The sequence below is a fragment of the Pristiophorus japonicus genome, chromosome 14 (assembly GCF_044704955.1).
Source record: "Pristiophorus japonicus isolate sPriJap1 chromosome 14, sPriJap1.hap1, whole genome shotgun sequence".
Lineage (NCBI taxonomy): Eukaryota > Metazoa > Chordata > Chondrichthyes > Pristiophoridae > Pristiophorus > Pristiophorus japonicus.
In genome coordinates this window covers 142,354,828-142,373,058 of record NC_091990.1, presented here as the reverse complement: position 1 = coordinate 142,373,058, position 18,231 = coordinate 142,354,828, and the positions used below count along the sequence as shown (strand labels likewise).

Here is an 18,231-nt window from a genome sequence, read left to right as displayed (position 1 = left end):
CGTTAAAACCAGTTTCTTACAGGGGTTGTACAAGGTCAACAGCTTGTTAGAACAAAGCAGATTCCACGCCCGATTGATAGCCCATTCTTGACAGTCCCCCCAAAACCATTCACAACCCTTACACAGGAGCACGTGTAGTGGCTCCAACAATGTGCTTAAGTTCGGTAGAAAGTTCCCGAAGTAGTTCAATAGTCCCAGAAATTACTTTGATGTGTTGCCCGGCCTGGGCGCGAACGACGGATCGCCTCCGTTTTGGATTCGGGAACCGGATCCCGTCTGCGGAAACCCTCCTTCCAAAAAATTCAACCTCTGGGGCCAAAAACACACACTTGGACTTCTTTAGTCGCAAGCCTACCCTGTCCAGTTGGCGTAGCACCTCCTCCAGGTTGTGGAGGTGTTCCTCGCTGTCTCGACCCATGAGGGAATATGATTATTCCAGGGATGGATTTAAGAAAGCTTTCCATGTTCCTCTGGAAGATAGCGGCAGCTGAACGAATGCCAAAGGGACACCTGTTGTAAACGAATCGCCCCTTGTGCGTAGTGATGGTGGTCAGAAGCTTGGATTCTTCAGCCAGTTCCTGGGTCATGAGATTGTTGTGAACAAAGGACGTTAACAGGCATTCCTCTCTGATTGTCTCCTTGATTATTCCTGAGCACTCTGTTGCTGAGTGTCAATGGTCCCATCCCGGGACGCATTGTCCCTTGTGATGGCGTGAATTGCCGATCCCCCTGCCATTGTCTCTGTTGCTGGTCCACCTAGAGTCTGTTGATGCCTGGGCGGTGTCGAAATGCCCTTGCCTGTCTGTGTGGTTCTGTGTCTCATTTACAATGTTAACTCCCTGGTCCATCACCACGTTGGAACCAGGGCTGCGCACGTAAATTATCTTGGTCTCCTCTTCCTCTGCCATGAAGGTCTGAGTTATCAGCATTGCCCTTTCCAAAGTCAAGTCCTTGGTCTCAATAAGCTTAGTGACAATCCTGGCATGACCAATACCCTCAATGAAGAAATCCCTTAACATATCCCCCCTGCAGGCATCTGTGAACTTACAAAGGTTGGCCAAACGCCGAAGGTCTGCAACGAAGTCCGATATGCTTTGTCCCTCCTGACGCCGGTGTGTATAGAACTGGTGCCAGGCCATGTGTATACTGCTCGCTGGTTTGAGGTGCTCACCGATCAGAGTGCTGAGCTCTTCAAAGGACTTGTCCGCCGGCTTCTGGGGTGCGAGCAGGTCTTTCATCAGCGCACACGTCTTGGTACCACAGCTGGTCAGTAGATGTGCCCTCCGTTTGCCAGCCGCTTCCTCTCCCAGCCAGTCCTTCGTGACAAAGCTCGGCTGGAGCCTCTCAACGAAATCGTCCCAGTCCTCACCAACACAGTATCATTCCTCTGTGCTACAGGCGGCCATCCTCGTGGGTCGTTGATTCCCGTTTCTCATCGCCAAATGTGGTGTCCTTACACCTTACTATAGAATCACACGAGGCATGTACTGCAGACAAGGTCACTACATGACCTGAACCTTTATTCCCAGGACCAAGAAGTGCTGACCCTACGTGGGACCTCCCTTTATATACCTGGATGACCAGGTGACGAGTGTCTCCCACATGTTCATCCCCTGTGGTCAAGATGTGCATTACTCAAGTGTATACAGTGTACAGTGTTGTTACATAAAGGTAACAGTTATGTGAAGGTTACAAACATGACACCGTGAATAAGCTAAATTCGTCGGCAGACAGGAGAAGTGCCCTCAGCTGGGCTAATGCGACCTCTGCTCGACCTGAGATGACTCACTCACCACAACAATGGACTAATGTAAAGAGATCAGTACCTGTGAATGCAAGTCCATCAGCAAGCTGTTGGTGCTGTGGAGGGGCTCATCGTGTAAACCAGTGCAGGTTCAAACAATATGTCTGCAAGGGGGTTGCTCAATGATGAGGTACCTCCAACGAATGTGTAAACGTGCTACAACTCAATACGTAGCAGAGGATGGGAGGTCAAGCGTAGATCCTGAGGATCGCGCAGAGATGACCGAGAAGGAAGAGGTACATGGGGTGCACGTGCATGAGGTGCACACCTTTACCAACAAGAGTCCTCCGATTATGATGAATGTTAAACTGAACGTCATACCAGTACCGATGGAACTGGACATGGGTGCGAGCCAATCGATCATGAGCCAGAAGGCCTTCGAGAAGTTATGGGCAAACAAGGCAAACAGGCTCAAGCTGAGCCCAATTGACGCGAAGCTACGCACCTGCACCAAAGAGATTATCCTGGTCCTCGGAAGTGCAATGGTTCAGGTGCTGTATGTTGGTTCTGTGCATAAATTGCCACTATGGATTGTTCCTGGTAACGGGCCCACGCTGCTTGGCAGAAGCTGGCTACAGAATTTTAACTGGAAATGGGGCTACGTAAAAGCATTATCATCGGTGGAGAAAGCCACGTGTGCGCAGGTGTTAGACAAGTTTCCGTCACAGTTCCAGCCTGGCATCGGCAGCTTCACAGGGGCTAAGGTGACATTTCACCTCAGCCCAGATGCAAGACCCGTTCACCACAAGGCCAGAGCGGTCCCTTACATGATGTGGGGGAAAGTAGAAGTCAAGCTAGATTAGCTTCAGCGCTAAGGCATTATATCGCCAGTGGAATTTAATGACTGGGTCAGTCCCATTTTCCATGTTCTTAAAAGTGATGGGACAATTAAAATCTGTGGGGATTATAAAGTAACCACAAACCAAGTATCGTTACAGGACCAGTACCCGCTACCCAAGGCGGAGGATTTGTTCGCGACCCTGTTGGGTGGAAAGCTGTTTTTGAAATTGGACCTCACCTCGACATACATGACCTAGGAGCTGGCGGAATCGTCCAAGAAGCTGACGTGCATGAACACACACAGGGGCTGTTCGTATACAACCGGTGCCCCTTCGGCATCCGTTCAGTGGCTGCGATCTTCCAACGAAACATGTAGAGCCTGCTGAAATCTGTCCCGGGAACAATCGTCTTCCAAGACGACATCTTGATCCCGGACACGACACCGATGAATACCTCCATAACCTGGAAGAAATGCTACGCCCACTAAATCGAGTAGATTTAAGATTGAAACAAACCAAATGCGTCTTCTTGGCACCAGAGGTGGAATTCCTGGGAAGGAGAATCGTATCAGACCTTCAGACTCTAAGACGGAGGCGATCCAGAAGGCCCCAAGACCACGCAACACAACGGAGCTGCGCTCGTTCCTAGGACTACTGAACTACTTTGGTAACTTTCTGCCTGGGCTGAGCACCTTGCTTGAACCATTACATGTACTGCTCCGTAAGGGTGATGACTGGGTCTGCGGTAAAAATCAAGAAACTGCCTTCGAGAAGGTCAGAAACTTATTGTGTTCAAACAAACTACTGGCGCTGTATGATCCCTATAGGCATCTTGTTTTAGCATGCGATACGTCATAAGCAATGTACATATCATGACTGCAACTCTGTAACGCGTTGTATCGACATCAATGACCTGTTTTCGTGCTGATCTTTGGTACGGGCCCCAAGTGGCTCGCAGGCACTATCGTAGCTAAAGAGGGGAGTAGGAGATTCGTGGTAAGACTCACAAATGTCCAAACCTGCAGGAAGCACATCGATCAAACAAAATTGAGGCTCACCGATGATCCACAACTGCTGGATGACTACAGTGACATCGACTTCCAACCACAAGCAAAAGAACCAGCGGTTTACCAAGAGACAGAACCAGTTGCATCGGACCGTCCGACCAGAGCCGCAGCACCGCAAGGCAGCGACACTCCGGTCAGGCCGCTTCCACCCAGCATCCAACTCAGACACTAAACCAGAGAGAGCAGACCTCCGGTCAGGCTCGGCCTGTAAACCGCATCTAAGACTTGGGGGGGAAGTGTTGTAATGTATTTGCAGCCATGCTCTGTACCATGCATTGTACCGTGTAATTACATGTAACAGCCAACAGATGGGGAAAGCCTGGGAGGCACACATTACTGCACCTCATGCTGCCTCCCAATATAAAGCAGGCTCCTCCAGGTTTCACTTTTGGAGTTTACATTAAACCTAAAGATCACAAGGTGATCAGCTCCAGCAATGGGCCATGTGTGATTTATTATAGTGATAATCCTATGTATCAGTGACTGTAATTGAGGCCAGATGGTAGGAGCTGGACACCAGCAGAGGTCACATAAAAGTTTCACCCAAAGAAATGAACGAACGCTGGAGCCAACTTGCACAAGATTACTGTGCAATGGTGACCAGTCCGAGATCTGGAGGCCAGTGCAAAAAGAAGTGGCAGGACCTTGGTCAAGTAATTAGTGCAAGTAATATTTTCATTTATTCAATCCAATTGCAATTGTAATGTAAATGTGACCAGCTAAATATGTCCCAACCAGCAGAAAGACACCCTCTCGAAAAAGTTGTATTTTCATCTTTGCAGAGGAAAGTGATGTTGTGCACTCCCATGTTCTGCCACCAGGGAACGCATCCCCTGAAGTCCAAGGGATCCCAGCATCCCTTAGGAGCACTGTATATAAGCCGGCCCCTAAGGCCTGTTCCTCACTCTGGAGTGTCTTATTAAAACAGAGGTCACTGTTACTTTAACCTCCCTGTGTGCACCTCATCTGTGTTAGGAACACAATAACTGGCGACGAGCATACAAATCCAACACAAAGATGCAGCAAACTGTGGTCTTCCTGGAGAAGTTCTCGGAGGGTGAGGACTGGGAAGCCTATGTCGAACGGCTATATAGTACTTTGTAGCCAATGAGCTGGACGGAGAAGGAAGCGCTGCAAAAAGGAGAGCGATCCTCCTCACAGTCTGCGGGGCACCGACCTACAGCCTCATGAAGAATCTTCTGGCTCCGGTGAAACCCACAGATAAAGTGTATGAGGAGCTGTGTACACTGGTTCAGGAGCATCTTAACCCGAGGGAGAGCGTGCTGATGGCGAGGTATCGGTTCTACACGTGCCAGCGACCTGAAGGTCAGGAAGTGGCGAGCTATGTCGCCGAGCTAAGGCGACTTGCAGGACAATGTGAGTTTGATGGTGACCTGGAGCAAATGCTCAGAGACTTTTTTGTACTGGGCATTGGCCACAAGACCATCCTACGAAAACTTTTGACTGTAGAGACACCAACCCTCAGTAAGGCCATTGCGATAGCACAGATGCTTATGTTCACCAGTGATAACACCAAACAAATCTCTCAGCACACAAGTGCTAGCAATGTTCATAAATTAACTGGAACTGGGTTTGCGAGCAAAAATGTACAGGGCAGAAACCACGAGTCTGCAACTGCCAGCAGGCCTCAGGTGACCCAAATGGCTCAGAGTCCCCAACAAAGGATGAATGCAAGGCAATTCACACCTTGTTGGCATTGTGGAGGCTTCCCTTCAGCCTATTCATGCCGCTTCAAGGTTTGCAAGAGCTTTGGAACAATGGGGCACCTCCAATGAGCTTGCAAACGAGCTGCAAGCTCTGTAAAACCTGCTAACCACCACGTGGCAGAGGAAGATTGATCCATGGTGGATCAAAGCAATTTCGAGCCTTAGAGAATGGAGGCAGATGCTGAAGTACATGGGGTGCACACATTTTCGATGAAATGTCCACCGATAATGCTAAACATAAAATTGAATGGCTTACCCATAGCCATGGAACTGGACATTGGCACCAGTCAATCCATCATGAGTAAAAAGATGTTTGAGAGACTGTGGTTCAATAAAACATTCAGATCAGCAATGAGCCCCATCCACACGAAACTGAGAACGTACACCGAAGAGCTTATCACTGTCCTGAGCAGCGCCATGGTCAAGATCACCTACGATGGCCCCGCACTGCTTGGAAGGAGCTGGCTGGGCAAAATCTGCTGGAACTGGGATGACATCTGAGCGCTATCACATGTCGATGAGGCTTCATGTAGCCAGGTTCTTAACAAATTTCCTTCCCTTTTTGAGCCAGGCATTGGAAACTTTTCCGGGGCGAAGGTGCGGATTCATTTGGTCCCAGAGGCACGACCCATTCATCACAAGGCGTGAGCGGTACCTCACATGATGAGGGAGAGAGTGGAAATCGAGCTGGACAGGCTGCAACGTGAGGGCATCATCATCTCCCCAGTGGAATTAAGCGAGTGGGCCAGCCCGATTGTTCCAGTACTCAATAGTGATGGCACGGTCAAGATTTGCGGCGATTATAAAGTAACTATTAATCGTTTCTCGCTACAGGACCAATAACTGCTACCTAAGGCAGACAACGTATTTGCGACGCTGGCAGGAGGCAAGACATTCATCAATCTCGACCTGACTTCGGCCTACATGACGCAGGAGCTGGAGGAGTCTTCGAAGAGCCTCACCTGCATCAACACGTACAAGGGACTGTTCATCTACAACAGATGCCCGTTTGGAATTCGGTCGGCTGCAGCGATCGTCCAGAGAAGCATGGTGAGCCTACTCAAGTCAGTACCACACACGGTGGTCATTCAGGACGACATATTGGTCATGGGTCGGGACACAGCCGCGCACCTACAAAACCTGGAGGAGGTCCTCCAGCGACTGGATCGCGTAGGGCTGCGGCTGAAGAGGTCGAAATGCGTCTTCATGGCAACAGAAGTGGAATTTTTTGGGAGAAAGATCGCGGCGAATGGCATTCGGCCCACAGATGCCAAGACAGAGGCTATCAGGAACGCGCCCAGGCCACAGAGTGTCACGGAGCTGCAGCCATTCCTGGGACTCCTCAACTATTTTTGTAACTTCCTCCCAGGTTAAGCACCCTTTTAGAGCCCCTTCATGTGTTATTGCGCAAAGGTGAGAACTGGGTATGGGGAAAAAAACAAGTAATTGCTTTTGAGAAAGCCAAAAGCATTTTATGCTCCAACAAGCTGCTTGTATTGTATAACCCGTGTAAAATACTCGTGGAAGCACGTGATGCGTCATCGTACGGAGTTGGGTGTGTATTACAACAAGCTAACGTTGCGGGGAAGTTGCAACTTGTTGTCTATGCTTCCAGGAGCTTGACTAAGGCCGAGAGCCTACAGCATGATTGAGAAAGAGGCATTAGCATGTGTGTTCAGTGTAAAGAAAATGCATCAGTAGCTGTTTGGCCTCTAATTTGAGCTGGAAACCGATCACAAGCCCCTCACATCCTAGTTCGCTGAAAACAAGGGGATAAATACTAATGTCTCAGCCCGCATACAAAGGTGGGCACTCACGCTATCAGCGTATAGCTATATCATCCGCCACAGGACAGGCACTGAGAACTGTGCGGATGCTCTCAGTCTGCTACCATTGCCCACCACGGGGGTGGAAATGGCGCAGCCTGCAAACTTGTTGATGGTGGTGCAGCCCGCAGAGTTGTTGATGGTCATGGAAGCGTTTGAAAATGATAAATCACCTGTCATGGCCCGCCAGATTAGGACTTGGACCAGCTAAGGTCCTCTGCTGTCCCTAGTAAAAAACTGTGTACTACATGGAAGCTGGGCCAGCATCCCCGTTGAATTGCAAGAGCCAATCAAGCCATTCTAGCGGCGAAAAGAACAGGCAGACTGCCTGTTGTAGGGTAACCGCATAGTGCAACCAAAAAAGGGCAGGGAGACTTCATCTTGGATCTCCACAGCACACACCCGGGTATAGGAATGAAGAAAGTGATAGCCAGATCCCACATGTGGTGGCCCGGTATTGACTCTGACTTCGAGTCCTGTGTACGGCAATGCTGCGTATGTGCTCAGTTGAGCAACGCGCCTAGAGAGGCTCCACTAAGTTTGTGGTCCTGGCCCTCCAGACCATGGTCGAGGATCCATGTCGACTATGCGGGCCTGTTTCTCGGTAAAATGTTCCTGGTGGTGGTGGATGCTTTTTCAAAATGGATTGAATGTGAAATAATGTCGGGAAGCACCGCCACTGCCATCATTGAAAGCCTGAGGGCCATATTTGCCACTCACGGCCTGCCTGACATACTGGTCAGTGACAACAGGCCATGTTTCACCAGTGCTGAATTTAAAGAATTCATGACCCGCAATGGGATCAAAGATGTCATCTCGGCCCCATTTAAACAAGCCTCCAATGGGCGGGCAGATCGGGCAGTACAAACCATCAAACAGAGCCTTAAACGAGTCACAGAAGGCTCACTCCAAACCCGCCTGTTCCGAGTACTGCTCAGCTGCCGCACGAGACTCCACTCGCTCACAGAGGTGCCCCCGGCTGAGCTAATCATGAAAAGGACACTTAAAACCAGACTCTCGCTGGTTCACCCTAACCTGCATGATCAGGTGGAGAGCAGGCGGCAGCAACAAAATGTAAACGATGGTCGCGCCACTGTGTCACAGGAAAATGATCGGAATGACCCTGAATGTATGTGCTAAACTATGGACATGGTCCCAAGTGGATCGTGGGCATGGTGATAGCTAAAGAAGTGAATAGTGTGTTTGTAATCAAACTAGACAATGGACAAATTTGCAGAAAGCACCTGGACCAAACGAGGCTGCGGTTCACAGACTGCCCTGAACAACCCACAGCAGATACCACCTTTTTTGAGTCCACAACACACACCCAAAGGATCAACGACACCACCCCTGGACCAGGAAATTGAACCCATCACGCCCAACAGCCCAGCAAGGTCAGGCTCACTCATCAGCCCTGCAGGGCCAACAACACACCAGCCCAGCAAGGGCACAGCCAACACACCAGAACAGACATTTGTACCGAGGCGGTCCACCAGGGAAAGAAAGGCTCCCGACCGCCTCACCTTGTAAATAGTTTTCACTTTGACTTTGTGGGGGAGTGATGTTGTGTATCTGTAAAGCATGCACTCCCATGTTCCGCCACCAGGGAGCACATCCCCTGAAGTCCCACGGGATCCCAGCATCCCTTGGGAGCACTGTATATAAGCCGGCCCCTCAGGCCTGTTCCTGACTCTGGAGTGTCTTATTAAAGACTGAGGTCACTGTTACTTTAACCTCCCTGTGTGCAGCCTCATCTGTGTTTGGAACACAATAAGTGGCACATATAAAAAAGGGAAAGAACTTGAACCAGAGAAGGCCCGGCAAATATGTAGCCACTGACATCCTTGGAAGAGAGGGTCGCTGCTTTGATGGGTCCTATCTGGAGAAAAGCAACAATCACTGCACAGGTTGGGCCCAAATTTGAGGGAGAGGGTAAGTCCTGCAAATTCCACAGTCTGGCTTTGCTAAATGTTAAGTACTGCACAGGCTAGCCATGCTTCGGTTCATGGGGATGTTTCCGTTAGCTACGCCTCGGTTGATGCAATGTGTTATTATTCATTGTTGTCTTTCAAATCAGCCTGCTGCCTGCGCTGTGTGAGTCTACTCATGCCATCCACCCTGCCCCTTCCTCTGCTGCTAACCATTTGTCTGTTCTGTTATATTTTGCAGAACTTGAGGCCAACCCTTCAATGCAGAAGAACATTCAGGCACGGACGAGCCTGAAGAGGAGAACATCTTCCAATCCCACCTTCCAGACCAAGAGCATTGGGGTGAGGGGGAGGGGGAGGGGGAGGGGATGGATGAAGCCGCCACTCTTGTACTCACTTTTGAGGAGCTGCCCATTGAGGTGCCAATCCCTTCCATGACTAGGGACATGGAAGGGGCTAGGCACATCCCGGACCCCACCGTCTGAAGCTGTGGGTCTCAGTGGTGGGGTGCAGTGAAGCACACCCAGGGCCCCACTGTCCGAGGCTGTGGGTCCCAGTGGGGTGCAGTGAAGCACACCCAGCGCCCCACTGTCCGAGGCTGCGGGTCCCAGTGGGGTGCAGCGAGCCACACCCAGGGTGAGGAGGGGAAGGAGAGCTTGACAGTGCTCTCCTGAGATGCAGGATATAACAGATATGGTTCAGATGATGGCAATGAGTGCGGAGAGCATTGAACTTACGCAATCACTCCTGGACACTATCAGTGGGGTGGGTGATGCGGTATCGGAACTGTCGGGAGAAGTAATAACACTCTCACGAAAAATGGAAAAACTGTCAGGGAACATGAGGGAGGGAATATCTCGGTCAATTGAAACCATATGGTTGCACATGAGGGAGGGAATGTCGCAGGTAGCTGATGCGCTGTCAGAGAACATGAGTGAACATGAGGAAGCAAATGTCGCAGGTAGTTCAAACACTCTCAGTGAACATGAGAGAGGGACTGTTGCAGGTAGTTGACACACTTTTCCTCAACATGAGGGAGGGCATGTCACAGGTAGTTGTAACACTGTCAGGGCACATGAGGGATGGAATTTTGAAGTTAGATGCTGCAAGAAGGGAACATGTGCAGACCCCGCGCCCATTGACAGAATCAACTGCCACTCCCACTCCAATCCCCAGACCAGCCCCTGAAGAGCCCCAAGCCGGGCCTTCCACATTACCACCTGCCCCACCCCCCCAACAACAGGTGCTCATTACCTGAGATGTTAGAAAGGATAAGCTTGGTACCAACCTGAGAAACACTGTGCCACCACCTGCGGGTAAGTGTGGTGGAGTCACCAAGACCAAGTGCGGTGGGCGGTCTTAGAATAAGGTGGAGGAGAGATGGGTGCAGCCTTTCTTTGCTGCTGTTGTTGTTATTATTATTGTTACTATTGTTGCTGTTGCTCTCAAATAAAAAGTTTTTCGTAAGTTATGTAAATTTACAAGTTTAAAAATAGAGCATGAGAGTAAACTTGCAAGGAACATAAAAACCGACTGCAAAAGTTTCTACAAGTACGTAAAAAGAAAAAGATTAGTGAAGACAAATGTAGGTCCTTTACAGACAGAAACGGGAGAATTTGTAATGGGGAACAAGGAAATGGCAGAACAATTAAATAAATACTTTGGTTCTGTCTTCACGGAAGGGGACACAAATAATGTCCCAGAAATGCTGGGGAACCAAGGGTCTAGTGAACAAGAGGAATTAAAGGAAATGATTATTAGTTAGAATGTAGTGCTGGAGAAACTAATGGGACTGAAGGCCGATAAATTCCCAAGGCCTGATGATCTGCATCCCAGAGTATTAAAGAGGTAGCCATGGAAATCGTGGATGCATTGGTTGTCATCTTCCAAAATTCTTTAGATTATGGAACAGTTCCTGCAGATTGGAGGGTGGCAAATGTAACCCCACTAGTTAAAAAAAGAGTGAGAGAGAAAACAGGGAACTACAGACTGGTTAGCCTAACATCAGTAGTAGGGACAATGCTAGTCTATTATAAAGGATGTGATAACGGCACACTTAGATAATATCAACGGGATTAGACAAAGTCAACATGGGTTTATGAAAGAAAATCATGTTTGACAAACCTACTGGAGTTTTTTGTGGATGTAACTGATAGAATAGATAATGGAGAACCAGTGGATGTAGTGTATTTGGATTTTCAGTTGGCCTTTCATAAAGTCCCACATAAGAGGCTAGTCTGCAAAATTAAAGCACGTAGGATTTGGGGTAATGTAGTGGCATGGATTGTTAATTGGTTAACTGACAGGAAACAGAGAGTAGGAATAAACAGGTCTTTTTTGGCGTGGCGGGCAGTGACTAGTGGGGTACCACAGGGATCAGTGCTTGGGCCCCAGCTATTCACATTATATATAAATAATTTGGATGAGGGAACCAAATGTAATATTTCCAAGTTTGCTGACGACACAAAACTAGGTGGGATTGTGAGTTGTGAGGAGGATGCAAAGACGCTGCAAGGCGATTTAGATAGGTTGAGTGAATGGGCAAACACATGGCAGATGCAGTATAACATGGATAAATGTGAAGTTATCTACTTTGGTAGGAAAAACATAAAGACTAAATATTATTTAAATGGTGATAGCTTGGGAAATGTCAATGTACAAAGAGACCTGGGCGTCCTTGTATACCAGTCATTGAACGCAAACATGCAGGTGCAGCAAGCAGTTAAGAAGGCAAATGGTATTGCAAGAGGATTTGAGTAAAGGAGCAAGGATTTCTTACTACAGTTATACAGGGCCTTGGTGAGACCACACCTGGAGTATTGTTTGCAGTTTTGGTCTCCTTACCTAAGAAAGGATATACTTGCAGCGAAGGTTCACCAGACTGATTCCTGGGATGGCAGGACCGTCATATGAGGAGAGATTGGGTCGACTAGGCCTGTATTCGCTAGAGTTTAGAAGAATGAGAGGGGATCTCATTGAAACATATAAAATTCTGACGGGGTTGGATAGACTGGATGCGGGGAGGATGTTTCCCCTGGCTGGGAAGTCTAGAACAAGGGGTCACAGTCTCAGGATACAGGGTAGGAAATTTAGGACCGAGATGAGGAGAAATGTTTTCAGAGGGTGGTGAACTTGTGGAATTCTCCAGCATAGAAGGCTGTGGAGGTCAAGTCACTGAATATATTTAAGAAGGAGATAAGATAATTTTTTAGACACAAAAGGCATCAAGGGGTATGGGAAAAAGCCAGAACATGGTGTTGAGATCGAGGATCAGCTCTGCCCTTCTGCCTACTGCTGAAACATGGCAGATATAACACTCTCGCGTAGGATGAATGCATCATGGGTGCTCCCAGGGTATCTCGCATCAACTGATATGATACGATGCATGTCGTCACACACGAGCTGCACATTAATGGAGTGGAAGCCTTTTCTGTTCCTGTATATCTCGGAATCCTCCAAAGGTGCTCGCAAGATGATGTGGGTACAATCAATGCAGCCCTGTACCGTGGGGAAGCTAACAATCCTGGAGAAGCCCACAGCCCTGTCACGCATTGCCTGGGTGGTCATGGGGGAACTTTATGTAATCATTCCTCCGGGCATATAGTGCAGCAGTCACCTGCCGAATGCAGACATGTGTTGCACATTGAGAAATAGCGCACACATCCCCAGTTGTAGCTTGGAAGGTTCCGGATGCATAGAACGAAAGTGCAGCTGTAACCTTCACTTCAATTGACAACTGACACTTCCAGGTTGCACATGTGCTTTCAGCAACTCACAGATCTCAGTTACAACTTCTTTGCGGAAACACAGCTTTCTGACCCAGTCTACATCACTCAGGTGCAGGTACGAACACCTGTCTCGATATACCCGACATGGGTAAGGTCTCCTGCCCATCACCCTAACGATGGCGACAATTGATGTTGAATCAATTGTCTCCTCCGCAGCACCATCATGCAAAAAGCTTGCACAAGGTATGGCATTGTCAGTATTGTCCCCATACTTAAATTTTACCTTTGCAAACAACTCAAAATGACAGGCAGGCAGGACAAGGTTCTATGTTCCCTCTCCCCACAGGTCTGTATGGACCACACCTAGGTGTGAGCAGGCACAGTGATCGGGAACAAACCCCCACCAACCCCCCTGGCTACATTTGATGCATAGTGCAGTTCATAAGAATTAGGAAAGGAGTAGGCCATCTAGCCCCTCGAGCCTGCTCCGCCATTCAATAAGATCATGGCTGATCTGGCCGTGGACTCAGCTCCACTTACCCGCCCACTCCCCATAACCCTTAATTTCCTTATTGGTTAAAAATCTATCTATCTGTGACTTGAATACATTCAATGAGCTAGCCTCAATTGCTTCCTTGGGCAGAGAATTCCACAGATTCACAACCCTCTGGGAGAAGAAATTCCTTCTTAACTCGGTTTTAAATTGGCTCCCCCGTATTTTGAGGTTGTGCCCCCTAGTTCTAGTCTCCCCGACCAGTGGAAACAACCTCTCTGCCTCTATCTTGTCTATCCCTTTCATTATTTTAAATGTTTCTATAAAATTCCCCCTCATCCTTCTGAACTCCAACGAGTAAAGACCCAGTCTACTCAATCTATCATCATAAGGTAACCCCCTCATCTCCAGAATCAGCCTCGTGAATCGTCTCTGTACCCCCTCCAAAGCTAGTATATCCTTCCTTAAGTAAGGTGACCAAAACTGCACACAGTACTCCAGGTGCGGCCTCACCAATACCCTATACAGTTGCAGAAGGACCTCCCTGCTTTTGTACTCCATCCCTCTCGCAATGAAGGCCAACATTCCATTCGCCTTCCTACTTACCTGCTGCACCTGCAAACTAACTTTTTGGGATTCATGCACAAGGACCCCCAGGTCCCTCTGCACCGCAGCATGTTGTAATTTCTCCCCATTCAAATAATATTCCCTTTTACTGTTTTTTTTTCCCAAGGTGGATGACCTCACACTTTCCAACATTGTATTCCATCTGCCAAACCTTAGCAATTCGCTTAACCTATCTAAATCTCTTTGCAGTCTTTCTGTGTCCTCTACACAACCCGCTTTCCCACTAATCTTTGTGTCATCTGCAAATTTTGTTACACTACACTCTGTCACCTCTTCCAGGTCATCTATGTATATTGTAAACAGTTGTGGTCCCAGCACCGATCCCTGTGGCACACCACTAATCACCGATTTCCAACCCGAAAAGGACCCATTTATCCCGACTCTCTGCTTTCTGTTCGCCAGCCAATTCTCTATCCATGCTAATACATTTCCTCTGACTCCGCATACCCTTATCTTCTGCAGTAACCTTTTGTGTGGCACCTTATCGAATGCCTTTTGGAAATCTAAATACACCACATCCATCGGAGCACCTCTATCCACCATGCTCGTTATATCCTCAAAGAATTCCAGTAAATTAGTTAAACATGATTTCCCCTTCATGAATCCATGCTGCTTCTGCTTGATTGCACTATTCCTATCTCGATGTCCCGCTATTTCTTCCTTAATGATAGTTTCAAGCATTTTCCCCACTACAGATGTCAAACTAACCGGCCTATAGTTACCTGCCTTTTGTCTGCTCCCTTTTTTAAACAGAGGCATTACATTAGCTGTTTTCCAATCCGCTGGTACCTCCCCAGAGTCCAGAGACTTTTGGTAGATTATAACGAATGCATCTGCTATAACTTCCGCCATCTCTTTTAATACCCTGGGACGCATTTAATCAGGACCAGGGGACTTGTCTACCTTGAGTCCCATTAGCCTGTCCAGCACTGCCCCCCCTCGTGATAGTGATTGTCTCAAGGTCCTCCCTTCCCACATTCCTGTGACCAGCAATTTTTGGCATGGTTTTTGTGTCTTCCACTGTGAAGACCGAAGCAAAGTAATTGTTTAAGGTCTCAGCCATTTCCACATTTCCCATTATTAAATCCCCCTTCTCATCTTCTAAGGGACCAACATATACTTTAGTCACTCTTTTCCGTTTTATATATCTGTAAAAGCTTTTACTATCTGTTTTTATGTTTTGCGCAAGTTTACATTCGTAATCTATCTTTCCTTTCTTTATTGTTTTTCTATCTTTCCTTTCTTTATTGCTTTAGTTCTGTGATGCATTCCGATCACCTTCCACAGCTCACCCACACCCCCGCCCCCCCCCCAACCCCCTGGGCTACATTTGATGGATAGTTCAGGCTTCTGATAGCTTTCGATCGCCTTCCACAGCCCACCTCCCCCCTATCCCCGGGGTTCTTTTGCAGCCGAGCCCCGAGCCCCTGTGTCCGAGTGCAGGACCGATTCTGCCAGCTGACTCTCCGACCCACCAACATTCGGTAGTGGTGTGTCAGTGGAAAGAATATGAAAAGTTACAGAATTAAATCAAACTTACATTTACTGCGTTGTTAGCGTTAGTGTTTTCTCTGAAGAATCACTCAACACTCAGGGTCGGTTCCAATGCTGAAGCAGCTTTATTACGCTCAGCGGGAAGGAAAAACTCAGGACCGTATCCAGGTTTCTCTTCACAGAACAAAGAGTTACATGTACCTTTATATGTTTTACAACAGTTACAAAACAGCTTACTGCAGTTACACAGCTCATCACGGCTGGACACAAGCCAATCATAACGATTATAGATTACATATAGGTTTTTTAATCCAATAGAATTCTCCTAGTAACCAGGGAACCATTGTCAATTTGGGTTGATCGATGACTTTATATGTTCTCTCCCTAGTTCTTTCATCTGGGAGAAATAATTGGTTTGTAGCCTTGTTTACAGCAAATGGTTTCCCTCTTATCTTTCTTCCTGGGGAATTAATTGGTTTATGGCCTTGTTCACAGGAGATGGCTTCCTTCTTATCTCTGCCTTCCCAGGCATTCCTACAGTGGGCCTCACAGGGTTATTGCTCGGTCAGTGAACGTTCAACAGTTCACAGTTTGACTACCTGATTTCCCATAATGCCTGGGCAGCCATTTTATGTGTGTGTCCATTTAAGCTTAAGTGAGTTCTAAATATCCAGCAGGTGCCTAATGCCTAAGTCTATATATATCTTTCGACTCTCTACAACAGCGTTATAAAGTAAAAAAAAAATCTTTATTATGTATACTTAAGTCTTCTTGCCTCCCTCCAAAAGTTCGTTGAAATACAATGGCGTCTTTCTGCACCGATTTTTCAATATGTGCTGCTTTTTCATAACTCACCAGAAGGTTTTTCGGGAGTGGTCAGATACGCCGACCTAGGAGAAATTTTTTAGGGGCAAACTTCCATAATTGACAAAAAATGGCTCAGACATCAGGTTATGCCCCCATGACAAAAAAAAACAAACCTAAAAAAATCATAACTAACTCATTACGCTGGCGCAGAGTTCTTGGGGAAACTTTAATTTAAAAACTCACACCAAAAAAAGCGGCGCAGCCAAAAAAATGCCGCAAATCACTGGGGAAAATTGAGCTTGTAGTTTCTAATAGCTTCACAATGTAAAGCTGCTCATAATTCAGCACAAATTGGTACTCGGGGACCAGGATGGTAGTACAGTACAGGAAAAGGACAGGTTCATGCTACTTTACAGTGTATTCTTTGAATCAATGGTTACTCAGAATAAAAATGCTTTATTTTGTACACAGTCTGTGTTGTATCTGATTTTGACTATTTGATGTGAACATTGAATATTAAAATGGAAAAATGTCCCTTTGTCCTAGCATTAAAATTCATGCCCTTGATGAGATTAAAAATTCATCGAATATATAAAGCATTTGCAGCACAATTTTTGGCAACCTATAGAATGTTAAAAATATTTATTTCTGGCACTTTTCTGTGGTCAGTGTTGGCACAACATAACAGAGGATGGGAAAAGTGCATCACTAATCTTAAGGGTAAAAGTAATAAGATGCAGAAAGTGGTCATCAAAAGAAATAATTGAAAATGCTGAAAGTTATTTGAAATGCCAAGATATCGTGAGATCAGCAAATTATAGACAGCAGGATTTAAGCCCTATTTTACAGCGTTGAAATTGTGCTCTCCGCAAAAAAAGGACTTACTTGAGAAAAAAGTGAGGAAAAGAAAGCAAATGGTATTGAAGTAGTTACATTCAACTGAAACACCATGACCTACTTTACAACAGTGACTATAGTTCAAAAGTACATAGTTGGCTTTGAATCGCTTTGGAAAGGTCCTGTGGTCGTGAAAGGCACTATATAAATGCAAGTCTTTTTTTTTGGAAAGAGAATATTGTGAAAAAGGCTAATGCAGGCAAACTTTCCGGAGTTACCAATGTTGAAAGTAAAATGTTTTGGATTGGAGCGTGATATTATTCCAATCTTGTTTCAGGGCAATGAGATTTAAAAGAGACGCAAGTATTGAAGATGAGCCAACCTGCAGCATTTATTATTCCATTATAGTATAGTAATGAACAAAGTAAGCTATTGTGCCATGGCAAGAAATGGAGACAGATTTCAAGAAGAAGAAGACAGGCAAGCAATCAGAATCAATAACAAAGACTGGTATCCATAAACTTTGTGGCTGAGCGGGGGAAACCAGTGTCAGAAGTCAGGAGCACTGGAGATAATCAAAGATATGGAGATGATAGTGGATCTGGGGACGCAGCTGGCTTTCTCAAAGGATTAATATGAGATCAGTAATTTGGTTCTCACAAACCAAATAAGTAGTGACAGTGGAGCTGACAGTTCCCTGGGAGGGCAGAATAGAATATGTCAATCATTCACAGAGCAAATCGTACAAGATGTTTCACAGTGATTGTCATGTCAGAAGATTCAGATAAGCAGCAAGATTTGAAGATCTACTTGTTAAACAAATTTGATGGACTCACATTTATTCCAATAAAGGAATTGAAATATTTAAATGTCAATAATTCATTTTTCTTCAAGGCAAATACACTCTTTGTAGTTTATCTATAGCACCAGTACAACTAGATTACAACTATATTTAATTAATTGGCTATAAAGCATTTTGGGACATCTTGGATGTTGTGAAAGGTGCTATATAAATGCAAGTTTTTCCTTCTTTAATACACATGCATCATACTTTCTTTAATGTATTCAAAATTTACATCATACATATTGCAATAGAAAGTATTATTCACAACAC

General features: G+C 46.6%; 1 long non-coding RNA gene across 1 annotated transcript in view; it reads left to right on the top strand.

Annotated features, from left to right (window-relative positions):
- LOC139279505 (uncharacterized) overlaps positions 1–17,948 on the top strand; it is a 35,148-nt gene extending 17,200 nt beyond the window's left edge. Inside the window, exons 2-3 of the long non-coding RNA XR_011596493.1 lie at positions 9,373–9,473; positions 17,455–17,948. This is a non-coding gene — a long non-coding RNA (uncharacterized lncRNA). The remainder of the gene's footprint in view (positions 1–9,372; positions 9,474–17,454) is intronic.
- Positions 17,949–18,231: the final 283 nt, after the last annotated feature.